The 14,443-nt window shown below is 38.5% G+C and overlaps 1 long non-coding RNA gene across 1 annotated transcript; it reads left to right on the top strand.

Annotated features, from left to right (window-relative positions):
- Positions 1-6,143: 6,143 nt before the first annotated feature.
- On the top strand, positions 6,144-13,308 carry LOC137332697 (uncharacterized). The gene is made up of 3 exons (XR_010965717.1): positions 6,144-6,228; positions 11,623-11,722; positions 12,986-13,308. It is a non-coding gene; the product is annotated as an uncharacterized lncRNA (long non-coding RNA).
- Positions 13,309-14,443: the final 1,135 nt, after the last annotated feature.

The raw sequence follows: 14,443 nt of genomic DNA, 5'->3' as shown, positions 1-14,443 counted from the left end.
AATTCATAATGCAATTTATGTTCCAGAATTCATCCATTCCTATCCAGCAGCCATAATCTCATAATGACAATAGATAGAGCAAAGACACAATGGCTTGATACAAAAGTATACACAGGAATTGTTACTGAATTATGATATAAGCCTTCCCATCCCACAGGGAAACATACATCAAAAGAGTCAGTCCATCTCATTTTGTCTGCTGGATGTTAGAACTGATCACATTTTACTTCCCTGTTTGAGAGTGATAGGGTGTTCATTTCCTTCATAAGTAAACTTATCATTCTCAATGTCAACTATCTCTTGCTAAACCAGATTCCATGAGGCGCTTTTCAATTAAAAATTCAAGACTTGCTGCTATCTTCTATATTGGCTACAATGTGAAATTTATGAAACAAATTCTGAAATTGGAAAACGTACACCAAAATGAAAAGCAGATGCAGAAATTCCAAATGCTAAAATGAGGAAAGCCTGCACCTATATGAAGGAAATATACTGCAGTGAGGAAAATGCATAGAACTATTTAGTAATCCGCTATTGAGTGGTTGACACTTGTAAAGCAAATATAAGATTTATTAATAAGCTGCACATTGAAACAGATAAAATACATTCTGAAGATGATTAAAATACACATTGAAATGACTAAGTATATGCTGAGGTAGATATGTGTCTAATGAAATAGATCAAACTTGTACTAAATGAAATGCATACTCAATGTGTGCTGGACTTTCAATTAAAATGGACACAACGTATAACCAGAGGGATAAAATTTACACTGGGACATGAAAACATGTGGCATTTGTGGTTTTAACAAACATTGCAGTAGGTTTTGGACTAGGTTAATGATAGACTGCAAATTAAAACAGGAGATACGATTGGTTCTTTTAACCAGTGAGATGTCACCTATTCCAGTATTAAACATGAAGAAATGTCCACATCAATCACAAGTGCAGAAGAATTTTTTAAGTTAGCTAATAAAATATGGCTCTGTGAAGCTCTGTTCAAATCTCAAGCAGAGGCCTGCTTTGGATTCAACCACATACTTACATTCACTTTTGTTGCAAACTGGATTGTTCATTTCTATTAACCTATTACCATCAATTCAGCATACATCTTACCTAGTATAATTCACCCATTTCATAATGTGTTTACTTGGACAAATTTTACCCATTTAATTGGGCCATTTACTCATCTTAAATTGTGTTCTATCCATTTCACTATTCTATATTCAATTCAGTACATTGCCTACCTCCAGAGGGCAAATTTTAAATTCAATGACCCCTCATAAAACTACCCCGCAATGAATTTTTTAGAAACTGACAGAGTGTGTGGGGCATCAAGCATAAACTGGTCTGACATATCCAGATCTTCAACAATATATTCTGATACTATGTCACTGTAGTCACAAAAGCCTTACTATTGACAAGACAGCATCCACCTAAGGTGTCTGGGTAAAGCATCAAAATGAAAAAGCAGTTACAGTGACTGAATTGAGTTTTTAGGTTGAATAATCATGCCTGACCTGTTTGGGTACTATTGCCCTGAATGAGAAATAAGGTTGGAGATGTCCTTTCTTCTTGGGGAGATATAAAAGCAGAGTGTCTATTGACACCATTGTGTCAGCCAATGAGTTGAAAGTGGGGCGGGACTTATGGCAAACAGTGTATTTTACAGCAAACAAAGTCTATTTACTCAGCAAACAGAGTCTGTTTAAACAGCGCACTACAGCAGTCTACAGGGTCTATTTAAAAAGAGTCTCGACGAACTACAGCACACAGAACTCATGAATGAAACGAGAGCACGATCTCCCGATAAAAGCAGGGTGATTTCTCCAGCAAAATGCAGTGAATGGAGGGTAATTACACACAGATTATTGTTAATTGTATCCATGTGATTTATATCAATTAGTGTTAATTGTATTCAGATGGTGCGTCTCAATTGGGAACTCTCTTGTATCCATTTATAGGAGGGCTGATCTAGGGTGTGAGGTGGGTGTAATGTGGAGCTCTGTGAATAAAGGCTTGGAAGCAACTGAAGACTAGGCCCTGGTATTCTATTCTTCACCACCTGGCTATCCAATTTATAACAATTATGTTCATAAAATCAATCCCAGTCACTTACAGCAGTGTGGTCTCCAGGCACGATTGACAGAGGAATTTCCCAATTATCTCCATTCTGGCCGGGAATAGTTGTTGCCAATATATTCAGCCATATAAAAATGCCAGCCTGAAGAACTGAAAATGAGGGAGTTAACTTCTAAGCACTGAAGGCTTGTATCACTCCTGAATATCAATCTGCAACAATTGCGTCTAATGTCTGTAAAATAGAGGGAAAAGAAAATTAAAGCATTCGCGATGTGACATTATCCCAGAGCATTTGTTCAATGCTGAAACGCAAGCTGTTATCACCCATTTCTTTCAGTAGCATTATAAGGAAAACTGCTCTCTTTTCTGTGGTTTAATCTGTACTGAACCCAATACATTTCAATGGGTCGTTGGTTTGTAGTTTGATTATAGCCTTAGTCCCACGGGTACCTCAATCCTTTTAAAAATGAACATTGGATATAAAAAATATAAATTGGATATTTTAAAATGTTATTAAAATCAAATCTAAAGAATGAATAGCTGTTCTTAAATAATATGAGGAATATGAAAAATGTATTACAGAACATGTGGATTTCTTGTACCCTCAACATTGCTATGAGTTAGAGGACAAATAGAAGAACTGTCCTATGCTGATGTTATCTATGAAAGTACCTTGGCATATTAATCAATAGAGCAGAGTTTAGAGTCTAAAAAGAACACCAGTTTGGATTTACAATTAATCTGTATTAGAAAGAGTGTTCAAATTTTAAAGATAACAAATAGTGAACGAGAGAGGGAGAGAAATCCTAGGCTTTTGCAGAATTCTGAAGCAATCTTAGTAAACTACAATGAAAAATGGAAATCACATGAAGAAAATGAGACTTCTGCATAGCAGTAGATTCAAGTCACTACTACCTACTATGGTTTGCTGTGACACAAATTGATTTTGCACAAGCGCACAAGGAACCAAAATACAAAAATTACGCCGCCACTGCATAACACATAAAATGTGGCACATATTTAAATTTGCAGTCAGGAATTTTTATTCAGGGAATTCAAACTAAAAATGGGACAGACCAAACTGCTCCAATGTTAATCATGGGAATACGTCCGTTCATAAGAGTGGGTATTTCATGAGATATTTTAAATGGTGGAATGATCGTACAACTCAGGAGGACAGGCAACTCATCCTAAGTCTTATTCCCTTGTCAAGTAAATGGAATTCTATCATTTCATGAACTAATTCTATACATTAAATGTCCTGATGTCACAATCAAGCTCGTGATTTTGAGAGTGGATCTAGCTGGTTTATTAATGCCATTTCTAGGAATAAAGCACTGTATGGTATCGCCCCAAACAACTATCAGTTGCCACAAGTTATCAGAAGCCTCCTACTCTGGAGTACTTGCATTCTATTTTGCAATTGTAATTTGAACATTTTTTCTTCCAAAAGATGCCCTTTGTGCTGTGCGTCTTTCTCCTCAATACAAATCTCTCCAGGTGGTTAGCCAGCAGGAGCCACGGTTCAGGCAACACAAGATAGCCCAGGTCAGTACCTTAACGCCACATAATGCTTCATCCAATAGTACAGCTGACAAGTGACAAAGCTCAGCCAACCGATGAAAGTGAATTGGAATGACAGGCAACCTTAGAGCTCAAATCCGTGACCTTCTGGATGGGACTTGAGCACCAATATCATTCATGGTATGGTGCCCTCCATATTTTACTCTTTCCTATCTTCTTTAAATGCAACACATTTCTCATTAAAGATTTAATAATGTTCTAATCCACAAGGAACACTGCTTAAACAAGGAAAGGGAAATGCAAATAATATTTAATTAATTGAGATATAATATTCCTGTAATCAACTACAGATTATTTCTCTGTAAACCTGAGGTAATGATGTCACATGCAGTTTTAATAACCTTGTGGAAACATCAAACTGTATTATTCTTAGCTATCAGTTTATCCCAGGAATTCACAATGGAAAGGAAACACTTCAAGAAAATTCGGATTTTTTTTATTATAACTACACAGCTGTCAACATTCTTTTCTTCTGTCAAGGGCAAGAGAAATATTTTAATCCACTACCATGAGAGTTGCAACATTCACTAAGATAGAAAGAAAGTAAACAAGCAGTTGCCAATGTGACTCCTGTGAGGTAACTCATCCATTGCTTCCTTAGCTCACATAGCTTCCAGATACAGGACAATGGCCAAAAATAGTGAGGCAAACATAACATGATAATCAGAAATATCAGCATATATTCTAACTAATAAGATTAACAATAGATAAAAGAAAATTTGCCAGCCAACTGTTCTGTTTTAATTAAACAGTATCATAGAGAAAAGTAGCGACAATGTGCAAGACTCCTAAGTTGGTAAAATCAGCCAATTTGTGAAAAACTACATTCCTGCCCCAATTACTGACTTCAGTCCCACATTTTCAACCCACTGTAGGTTGAGAAATATATTGCATGTGATGTAACTTTCTCTGCAGCTTGACGTTATTTGAACTTCTCCATTCAGTTAGATTGTAATGTTCTTATTATCTATTATTCGGTGTTTGCATGAGACAACACGTTGGCATCTGCAGACCACCTGATTACAAAATGGTAGCTACCATCAGCATGATTGCTAAGATGGGATACAAAATGGCCATGGCTCCAAAATTGATGGCGATGCATCATTAAGAGTATTGGCTAGATCCAGAAGTAACCTATAGGTCCTGAGTGCAACATTTGGATAGCAAAGAGTGGAGGTTCAATTAATACTGCTGAGCCCTTTGATAGGCAAAGTCAGCGGTGTGATACATTTTACAAAACAACAAATACTCAGGGCCAACCAATGGTTTATCAGGGGCCCAAAATGACAGTAATCCAATCCGAGTGCAGGGAGGAGTTCCCTGATCCCGGAATACATAACGTCAATGCCATAAGTTTGGACCCACTCCAGACAGTGCACAATCTAATCCACCAAGAATGGTGAAAATGAATGCCAGAGTAATCACTCATAGGATTGAGGAGACCAGCACAGGATCTTCAATAACAGTGGAAGCCATTGGCCATCTTGGCCCAGATTTGTTGTGTTGTGTTGCGATATCAGATAGGAAATATTTAAAACTTTTATTCCATAGCAATGTTGGCCTGTTGTTAAGAGGGTTTAAGGGTAACATATTGGCGGTGAGGTAATACTTGCTCTTGATCACCTTAATATGCTGTTTTTCATGCAGTACCATGTAAATTGATGGATGAAGAAAAAGGGATATGGAAACAGCATCAGTGTATGGGATGAGGGCTATTAGCTCTCATGGAGAGTAAACGCTGACAGGGACTGGTTGGGCTGAATGGCCTGTTTCCATGTTGTAATTTCTACACCTAACAGGACAATGGTGATCTATACCATATAATTGCAATATTTTGTTTCCACTGTTAGGACTTTCAATTTGATGAACATAAATGTACACAACATATAATTCTTCCATCTTCATATCACGTGGTACTGCCAATAAATAAGTTACCCTAGTCATCACGCAGTTCCTTAAAACAGATATTGTCTAACAGTTGCTCAAATCTTTTTCATTGTTAATTAATAATTATGTAACTTTTTAAACTTAACATTAGTACAAAGCACAATTTATATACATTCGAATGATAACAGAACTTGACAAACATGACAGATAAATCAGCATATATAGTTAATTCATCCATAAATAGTTACATCACTTAAGCAACATCCCTGTGTACTTGTCAAATGTAGGAGCAGCTGGACATCTGAAGAACAGGAGTAAAGGTTAACTCTATCAACTGTGCAGCCTGAGCTTCATTTGGCAAGACAATATAAACAGTGTCCTTTACTGCTATTCAAACAAGCCTTAATTAACTTAAGACAGATTGGTCTACAGAAGAGATAAGGAGCTCAGATGTCATGTTTTCACTTTTGTCATTGAGTTCCTCCCTTCCCTAACTAATACACAGGAATCTCAGATCAAGATTTTTTTTACTAAAGCTAATAAAAAATGCACTTCCGAGTTGAGTCAGGCTTTTTGAAGTACCGTGTGCAAATATCAACCTACCAGTTGTCCTGGAGCCAGACCGAGAGGGAATCTGTTGGTGTCCCTCAGGAAAATGCATAACATATGAAAGCAGGTAAACTGTCTATCTGTACATTTTTAGTGCGTTTTTTTAACGATGCAATTGGGTGCAAAATTCACGTTTTCTGGACATTTGAACATATCGTCTGATTTGAAGCGAGTTTTATGCTTCAACTTTCACCTTTCTGTAGTCATGATGTGGAGATGCCGGTGATGGACTGGGGTTAACAATTGTAAACAATTTTACAACACCAAGTTATAGTCCAACGATTTTATTTTCCACACTGCCTGAGGAAGGGGAAAGCCCCCGAAAGCTTGTGGGATTAAAAATAAAATCGTTGGACTATAACTTGGTGTTGTAAAATTGTTTACAATTTCTGTAGTCAGTGAGAGACTGTCCAGCATGTACAAGGCAATGTCCAACACACAGAACAAGTGATGCAAAAATACACTGAATGGGAAGGAGACAAAATTACAAAGAAAAAAGCTAGAGATATATTGACAGAAAAAGACAGTGGGCAGCATTTGTTCCCATTGACTGAACACAGGAAAGTCCAACCAATGTTATCCTTTAAGTTTTATTAACTTAAAAAATTTAAAACAGCCCTCAATTTGTAAGTGAGCAATGCACCATGATATACTGATTAATGTGCTACTTTACTTAAATATGAAGTTTCATTTTACATTGGACAGTGTATGTATTGTGAATGCAATATTTGTAATATATTTTAACATTTTAAAATACAGAGAAAATTAATTGTAATCAATGAGGTGACAACATACTATTTAATAAGTAATGTGTCCTGAAAGGCAGGCAGAAATGATGTATGATACAGCTGGTATAAAATTCCAAATCAAAATGAAATCAAAAACAAATCTGATCAGCACTTGACATTGTTTCAGCAGTCCTGATTCTGAGTAGATAGCTCTCAAGTGGATTAAATCTGGTTTTCTTCCAATGCATTGCAAGCAAAGCTTTTACTTCTTAACCTTCAGATAATGGTAAATGACAGGACAACAACACCTAGGATCCAGGAACCAGTGATACAAGGGTACTTTGAGGAGAATTGGGACGGAAAAGGGTTAAACAAACAGATCAAGACTTGTGTAAAAACCTCACTTGATCAGATTTGACTATTAAAAAGAATGATTGGTTACTCCTGCAGCAGGGTGTTGTCATTTTATAATTTGCAAGTCAATCATTCAGCCGTCGAGCATTTCAAACATTATCTGACAACAGGTTGAAATAGGGACGTTTCCGCCAAATTGACAAGAGAATTGTTGCATTGTGTCATTCTATATGCTGTCCAACAACTGTTGCCATGTTGTCAAATCTGTTAATAGCATGTAGAAAAGATACTGAATTGTCATGGTGCCTCAGGTCTCAGCCCAGTGGTGGGTGAAAGTGGGAACCTTAATGTCAATCATTTCAAAAATGAAATGACAGCAGGATAAATATGATAAGCAAACTTCAATGCATTTGAGGTACTGCCGACAGTTTCTCTTTACAAAGCAAGATTTCATAGATTCAAAATTTAACCATCCATCAAAGGCCTGAACGTCATCTGTTTCAACAAAAATGGCAGCACATTTCCCCGCCGTAACAAAACTATATATTTTTTTAACATTCCACTGGTCTACTCCAGCTTTAGCACCTTAATAATCACAGCTTGGAAGCTTAGTAGCTATACTGTTGACTCCCCAACCAAATGGTCACAGGTTCAAATCCCAAGTCTGTTTGTCACTCATATCTACCTGCCATGGTTGGCAGTAGTTCCATCAACAGAGCAGCAAGCTGTTCAAATCACAGTGGCACACCATATCACCTCCAGGTCTGCTATTGACTGATCATGATGTGGAGATGCCGGTGATGGACTGGGGTTGACAATTGTAAACAATTTTACAACACCAAGTTATAGTCCAGCAATTTTATTTTAAATTCACAAGCTTTCGGAGGCTTCCTCCTTCGTCAGGTGAACGATGTGAAAATGAAATCCTCGAAATGAAATCGCATTTATAATTCACAGAACAATGCTTGGTGAGTACAGACAGTTTTTTCAACTGCCCGTTGCCAAGGCAATCAGTGTGCAGACAGACAGGTGTTACCTGCCAGGTCTCAGAATATACAAATCACCAAAAAAAAACAACAAACAAAAAAAAACAGAGATAGAGAGGTAGAAACATAGAAAAGACAGCAACTGACCCGTTATATTAAAAACAGATAACATTTGTTCGCTGGTGGGGTAACGTGTAGCGTGACATGAACCCAAGATCCCGGTTGAGGCCGTCCTCATGGGTGCGGAACTTGGCTATCAATTTCTGCTCGACGATTTTGCGTTGTCGTGTGTCTTGAAGGCCGCCTTGGAGTACGCTTACCCGAAGGTCGGTGGATGAATGTCCATGACTGCTGAAGTGTTCCCCGACTGGGAGGGAACCCTCCTGTTTGGGGGAACACTTCAGCAGTCATGGACATTCATCCACCGACCTTCGGGTAAGCATACTCCAAGGCGGCCTTCGAGACACACGACAACGCAAAATCGTCGAGCAGAAATTGATAGCCAAGTTCCGCACCCATGAGGACGGCCTCAACCGGGATCTTGGGTTCATGTCACGCTACACGTTACCCCACCAGCGAACAAATGTTATCTGTTTTTAATATAACGGGTCAGTTGCTGTCTTTTCTATGTTTCTACCTCTCTATCTCTGTTTTTTTTTTTGTTTGTTGTTTTTTTTTGGTGATTTGTATATTCTGAGACCTGGCAGGTAACACCTGTCTGTCTGCACACTGATTGCCTTGGCAACGGGCAGTTGAAAAAACTGTCTGTACTCACCAAGCATTGTTCTGTGAATTATAAATGCGATTTCATTTCGAGGATTTCATTTTCACATCGTTCACCTGACGAAGGAGGAAGCCTCCGAAAGCTTGTGAATTTAAAATAAAATTGCTGGACTATAACTTGGTGTTGTAAAATTGTTTACAGTTGACTGATCACAAAGTGACAGTGATTGTAGACATCAAGTCACACAAGCACATCACCTCCTAGGGGAACACTGAGCAGGGAAATTGGATTATATTCAACTTTAACCAATGAGTCATCATATATCATCATACATGCATATCAGCAGATTGCAACAAATCAATGAGATTATTTTTGAAAGAAAAATAATCATAAGTAATTATATCAACTCCAAAGGCAAATAATCTGTGTTAATTTTGTAGATTTCAGTGAAGGTTTAATAAACATTTACAGTGCTCAAGATGTAGTCTGATTTTTTAATATATTTTTATAAAGATTTTCCATGGATTGCTAAATCTTGAATGTTATAAAATAGCATCATAGCAACCTGCAGAACCATGGAACAGATCTTAAATCATAATATTATAGTCTTAAAATAAAGTATTAAAATGACTAATCTAGTGGTGGTTTTATGTTGCAACCTTCGGGAGTAAAAAAGACCTCAGATAATCAAGAGGAGAGTTTCAGAGACATTGACAGTTTTATATTGAACTTTTACATATCTTTCTGTTTCATATTGTCACATTTCTGTCTACTGTATTTTGTTCTTAAATGTTTCAAAGTGACAGAAGTCAATTACTACAGGGCTAGCAAGGACACCTGCGCCTTTGAACAACTAATGATTGACATGCTAGTAATGCCAAACTAAGGAAAGGTGGGCAAGATTTTAAAGTAAGAATAGATTGGCCAAATTATTCAATTAAGTATAGATTATGTATAAGGAAGGATTGTGGTTGGATAAGAAAAGTGCCAATAATTTTGTCAGTGTACGTAAACCTATGTATGTTTCAATTTTTGATTGTCATTAGTAGTAATATTTTATGTTAAGCATTGCTTGTAATTGATAGTAACATTAATATTTAAGTTGGTCAATAAAACTATCTCTATCGAGTTCAGTGGCCAAACTATCTTATTTAATCGATACTGAGAGGACAAATATGATTAAATCACTTTAACAATAGTTATGCACAGTAAATTCAAATTAAAAAAGCATGAATGAGTTCCCCATGGCTCATTTGGTAAATAGATTATCTGATGTGCTAATGAACCATATAAGGTCAAGGTGGTCGCAGTGTGGATTTCTGGTCTTTGCTGATTTAACTGATCTTAGCCAGGGCAGTGGTGGGAACACTACGATTGTCTTTACTGTCCCCGGGCAGCGGATGGGGAAAAAAAAATCAGCCAAAATTGTCACTCCCTATTGTGATTCGGTGAACCCCTACTGGAAAGTACATGTGTGCGGATGTCTGATGAGCACAGGATCAAGTTCAGCTGTGATATTTCTTGGTATGTTAGTACCTACAATAAAACACAGATCTCTGGTCATTGTTGCTTTGTTTCTGCATAAATTATGGCAGGTGCAAAATAAATTATGAACGTTACAGATGAAATTTAATGCAGAAAAATGCGAAGTGATACATTTCGGTAGGAAGAATGAGGAGAGGCAATATAAACTAGAGGGCACAACTCTAAAAAGGGTACAGGAACAGAGAGATCTGGGGGTATATGTGCACAAATTATTGAAAGTGGCAGGACATGTTGAGAAAGCGGTTAAAAAAGCATATGGGATCCTGGGCATTATAAATAGAGGCATAGAGTGCAAAAGCAAGGAAGTCATGATGAACCTTTATAAAACGCTGGTTCGGCCACAACTGGAGTATTATGTCCAGTTCTGGGCACCGCACTTTAGGAAAGATAGGAAGGCCTTAGAGAGGGTGCAGAAGAGATTTACTAGAATGATTCCAGGGATGAGGGACTTTAGTTACATGGATAGACTGGAGAAGCTGGGGTTGTTCTCCTTGGAACAGAGATGATTGCGAGGAGATTTGATAGAGTAGATAGAGAGAAACTGTTCCCATTGGTGGAAGGGTCAAGAATCAGAGGATTTAAGGTGATTGGCAAAAGAACCAAAGGTGACATGAGGAAAAGCTTTTTTACACAGCGAGTGGTTAGGATCTGGAATGCACTGCCTGAGGAGGTGATGGAGGCAGATTCAATCATGGCCTTCAAAAGGAACAGGATATGTACTTGAAAGGAAAAAAATTTGCAGAGATACAGGGATAGGGCGGGGGAGTGGGACTGGCTGGATTGCTCTTGCATAGAGCCAGCGTGGACTCGATGGGCCAAATGGCCTCCTTCTGTGCTGTAACCTTTCTATGATTCTATGATTATAACCACGTTCACTAAGATTCATTTTTATGGCTGCTTTCAAATAATACAGGTAATGTTGAAGTGATCATTTGCACCTGGGCTGAGAGGTTAATGTCAGCTACATCTTCTCTTTGCAACTGAGATAACTCTTAAAAAGCAGACAAAAAACAGTATTTACATTCAAAATGTAGCTGGATGCTATCTATAATGGGAGAGTTAGGATACTAGAATGATGAACTTGGATGGGCCAAATGAACTTTTCTGGTCAATTTCTTTTCCAGTAATCTTGAAAGGGTTTGCTGGGTATAGCAGCTCTTTGGAATTTGAAAGAATTGCATCATGGAATGATCGGACTTCAGCCTGCCCACGAATTCGCAGATGGTGCGTTTTAAGATTTCATTCCATTATGTGCCAAATCGGAGTCAGTTGCTTCTTTACATTGATAGAGAGAAAGTGGAGGGAGAGTCACTCTGGGCTGCTTTCATGTACCTCCTCATGGCCAATCTCAACAACAACAACTTGCTTTTACATAGCGCCTTTAACATAGTAAAACGTCCCAAGGTGCATCACAGGACCGTTACCTCAGAGTGATATTAGCAGAAATCTGAAAACTGAGAGCTTTGTTGGTTAGATTGAATGTTGTAGATGGAGACCTAATAACAAGAAAACAAACAGGAAAAATATAATTTAAAAAAATATTTACCATCCACTTTAGTTCTTTGTTTATACTATTACCTCCCAATCTGATGTTATTTTCTGCTTTTGGCTGACTTTGCTTTAAACTATACTAAATCTGTGCTACAATTTGACAACATAAATGTTATTTGTTTCTTTACCAATCAGGGCAGTCTCACTTAATTCCACAAAATAAAACAAAAACACATCCTTTCTCAACATTCATTTCTATTGGGATTAAGTCATCAGATTTTTATTTGGACAAAATTGTTCAGTATTAAACGCAAACAGTCAATATGAAGCAAAAGACAGGAAGGGAAAAACAAGTTAACAGCAGTCCCATTGCCTAATGAGCTGCAAATGATCATGACTGAAGACTCCCTCCTTTTCAGATGACTCAGTGGAGGCTCAGTTACAAAAGGTACAGCAAAGGAGGTTGGCCCTCTTTGGAGCTAAAGATCACCCTTTTATTAAATTCCAGGTCTACACTGCATGGGTGATAGTTACAGAGCAAATGCATAGTAAGTTTAATGGCATCAGGAGAAGTGCCAAGGTAAGAGTATACTTGATTACTATTATCCATAAATGGCATGGAATTAATCCCAATGTTAAACCGCTGCCCTCTCAGTGAGATAGTTTGCAAAGCTTTGTACTTCTCAAAATTATTTTATTCAACAAAAATTGAAGGGCACAGTTCTAATGGGGCACACAAAAAACCTTCCACATGACTGTTCATAGTTCAGCTTAGCAGAAATAGTATGCAAGCTATTCCGAGTAATTTCCATTTATTATTGTCCTTCTTACATTGATTCACTTCCTTAATCATCATAACAGGGGGAATCTGCTCAGCGGGTGTACGAAACACAAAATGTTTCATGGTCTTACCTCTCTTTTTAAGCTATTATGTCGAGAATAATATCATTATATCTAATTTTTCCTCCCCTTCTGTTCCTATTGTTTCTTCCTCAGATGATGAGGTCTGAACAAGTGGCACCATGGACCTTTGTACATCACAGCAAATTTGTATGATGTTATGCACCCGCCCCAATCATTACTGTCTGCTACATGAATGCAGCAAGATGCTGAAAAGGCCTGTAGGCCCACAGGAAGAGGATAAGGAGGAGGAAGTTGACATGGAGGAGCTGATGTAGAGGCAGGGAAATTGAGTATTATTTCCTGTGACTAAACAACTTTGTTTTACCATGAACATATCTGAACTGCTACCATTCAGCCTAGTCCCATCACTCATTAGTGATCCACAGCCCTTACCAACAAACACAAACACTGTCTACATTAAAGAGTTATAAAAAGATGACGATTTATTTTTCTGATATTTACAGAAATGAAGTCCTCCAAGTTCCATTCTTCTTGGTGACCCTATAAGGTGTGCTTGCCTTAAACTCAGGGTATGTCTAAGTGGTCTTTGAGTGAGATGAGCAATAGCAGTGGCAGGCAGCCCTTGGGTGTTGGGATTCTGTAGGAGTGGTGCTGGCATCGCCATGTGGGCATCACTGTAGCTGCCGACACCTGCCTGTCTTCTGGCATCATTCCTTTTGAGAGGCTGGGTGGAGTGGTGAGTGTGGGGACACCCCTCTAAGAAGAGGCACCTCATGTGCCCCTTTGCTTGCCATGCGGCAGTTGTCGGACACCTCACTGGATGACCAGCAGTCTGGATAATAGCAGTCCATATGTGCAAGGTATGAGTGAGCTCCACTATAATTGTGCCCTAGAGCTGTTGTGAAACAAAAAAGTTACCTCCGTGCATTGTGTGCTAGTTCATCATTATTTATGTGTTTGCCATGCCTTTTATGATGGAATAGTATACAAAGATTAGCACTCTGCTGAAAAAGAGGGAGTCTTTCCTACTGCCCACATTGCACATATTTTGAAAGCTAACAATTTAGCATCATCTCACAGTGAAGACACTCCTTTTGAAACCCTGTTCATTCAACAAACAGTCTACCTCCCTTTAATAGTGAGTAGCAACACCCAGTCACCTCCCAATCAATTGTTCGACAGGCCTAGCTCCCCACATGCATTTTACACGCAGAGGAAGCATATGAAGGGAGTGAATGTTTAGGGTGGTGGATGGGGTGCCAATCAAGCTGGCTGCTTTGTCCTGGATGGTGTCGAGCTTCTTGAAGGTTGTTAGAGCAGCACTCATCCAGGCAAGTGGAGAGTATTCCATCACACTCCTGACTTGTGCCTTGTAAATGGTGGAAAGGCTTTGGGGAGTCAGGAGGTGAGTCACTCACCACAGAATACCCAGCCTCTGACCTGCTCTTGTAGCCACAGTATTTATGTAGCTGGTCCAGTTAAGTTTGTGGTCAATGGTGACCCCCAGGATGTTGATTGTGGGGGATTCGGCGATGGTAATGCCTTTGAATGTCAAGGGTAGGTGGTGAGACTCTCTCTTGTTGGAGATGG

Source organism: Heptranchias perlo, chromosome 15, assembly GCF_035084215.1.
Source record: "Heptranchias perlo isolate sHepPer1 chromosome 15, sHepPer1.hap1, whole genome shotgun sequence".
Classification (NCBI taxonomy): domain Eukaryota; kingdom Metazoa; phylum Chordata; class Chondrichthyes; order Hexanchiformes; family Hexanchidae; genus Heptranchias; species Heptranchias perlo.
The sequence above is the reverse complement of the archived record's forward strand: the minus strand, read 5'-3'. Positions and strand labels throughout refer to the sequence as shown.